The sequence below is a fragment of the Nothoprocta perdicaria genome, unplaced genomic scaffold, assembly GCF_003342845.1.
Source record: "Nothoprocta perdicaria isolate Ctin4 unplaced genomic scaffold, notPer1 scaffold_286, whole genome shotgun sequence".
NCBI classification, from domain to species: Eukaryota; Metazoa; Chordata; class Aves; order Tinamiformes; family Tinamidae; genus Nothoprocta; species Nothoprocta perdicaria.
The window spans coordinates 685,831-688,098 of record NW_020455517.1 but is presented as its reverse complement, the minus strand read 5'-3'; positions in this window follow the sequence as shown (position 1 = coordinate 688,098).

Genomic DNA, 2,268 nt, shown 5'->3' with positions numbered 1-2,268 from the left:
AGTGGCGCCTGGAGAGCCATGGGGTGAACACGGTGTTCCCTGAGATGCGGGATTCCCACAGGATGCAGGGTTCCTGATGGATGCAGGTTCCCGTGGGATGTGGCATTCCCATGGGAAGCGGGATTCCCACAGGATGCAGGTTCAAGCAGGTTGTGGGGTTCCCCTGGGATGCAGGGTTCCTGCAGCATGCAGGTTCCCCTGGGATGTGGGATTCCTGCAGGATGCAGGGTTCCTGCGAGGTGTGTTTCTCGTGGGATGGGGTTCCAGTTACATGGAGCAGCTGGAGCCATCCTATTGTGGTAGGGCTCAGAGGAGGTCTCCGGGGCGATGCTGAAGCTCCAGGCAATTCCTTGTGCTGGCAGCACCGCAGCTGAAGGGACCCTGGCTGGGGCCGCGGGGCAGAGGATGCCACCATGAGCAGCAAGGCTGGAGGGTCCCAAGGCCGCTGGTAGTGTCCCGTGTTCCCAGGCTCAGCCCGTGACAGTGGCACCCGGCCCAGATGGCGTTGGCATTTGTGGGAGCGGGGGATCCCGCCGGCACGGGCAGCTGCCGTCCAGCCTCTGCCATATGGCCGGGGCTGGCAGTGGGGAGCTCGGCGGGGCCCTGCGGGGACCAGGTCGGGATGTGACGCACTTCTTGTGCACAGGCGGCCCCGACGGCTGGGCCCTCTGCAGCGCAAACGCGCGAGGGCTGGACCCGTGGGCCAGGGGTGCTTGTGCCCAAGCCCCTGGCACCCCAGCTTGGATCCCGGCTGCCCCCCATTCCCACCCTGTGGATCCCAGGCAGGAATTAGCGCGCGGGTGATAAATAAATCACCAGCCGGGAGCTTTTTGGCCGCCCGCCTCTATTTTTAGCTGCACCCTCCTCCTCTGCAGTTGCTCCCAGGCAGCGGCGCTGATCGGGGCAGGGGGGTCCGCAGCCCCCAGCACCCGCTGGCCGCCGTGGGGACGGTGCAGGGTGGCAGTGCACGGACCCCTGTGCCCGTCCTGGCCACGCCGGGGCCCTCGGCCGTGCTGCTCGGCGCAGGGGAGGATACGATGCAGCCCCAGCGTGTCCCTTCCATCGTCCTGCAGTTGCTCCCTGTCCCCCCAGCTGCATCCCTGGACCTGCTGCACAGCCACCACGTGCAGACCTGTGTCCCCTGCCCGCAAGGCCCCTGGGTGCAGGAGCCCATTGTCACGGCCCCCACGGCACAGGCTCTGTTACATGGTCAGGGTGCTGGGTCCCCAGGGTCCTGGGGGCTTGTGGCCCTACTCGGGGAGCTGAGACATTTGCTGACCTGCTGGAAGTGCCATCCTGACAGGCCAGCCCTGCCTGCTCCATCCCACCGCAGCCGGGCATTAAAAGGCAATCGGGGCCCATTTCCCTGCAATCAATTTGGCAGAATAGAGAGGGAACGAGCAACCCTGGAGAGGCTCCAGAGGCCCCGCGTGCACCCGAGCGCAGGGATGTGCCTTGGGGGCGGCCACCGCGGCCCCAGGTCCTGCCGGCTCCGTGTGCGCCCGGCCGGGGCGGGAGGTGTTTGCGGTGCCCGGGTGCCCAGGTCGGCTGGTGCAGCCGAGCTTGGGAGCCCCAGCGCGGTGGGGAAGCACCCGGGGTTGCGGTGCCCTCGCTGGGGCCGCCTGTGCCATGGGGCTGGTGCAAGCTCTGTGAGGATGTGCGTGTGGTGGGTCTGCGGTGGCTCCATAGGGACGCCCATGTGGCAGGGCGACAGCAGGGCTCTCTGTGCCACCAGGCCCACGCTGCTCGGCTTGTGCAACGCGGCTCCTCATGCCAGGGCACTGCGCTGGCTGCGGCGGGGGCTGCACGGGCAGCTGCGGGGGGTTCTATCCAAGATGCCCGTTGGGCTGGGAGGTGGGTTCGGCGCTGGCCCCCAGCCCCAGGGCTCAGCTGCCCGCCCGGGCATGGTGCAGCCGGGGTGCCCGCAGCGCCAGTGCTGCCTGTGCCGACGTCCCTGCTCCTCTCGGCCCAGGCGCGGAGGGAAGCCCATGGCCCCCGGCCCTCCGGCCACCGGCAGAGCCCCCGCCGAGCCCCGGCGCCCCTGAGGACCCTGGTCGCCAGCAGCAGCAGCAGGTACCGGGCACAGGGCATGCATGCCGGGGGGTGCATGGGGGTGTGACGGAGCGCTGGTGCATGGGGACGCCGTGGGGGCGTGTGTGCACGTTTGCAGTGCGGGAGGATGAGAGGGGTGCCCGGCGGGGCATGGAGGGAGTGAGGGGGGTGCGCAGGGCTCAGATGGAGCCATGGGGGGGCTCCGGTGTTGGGGGG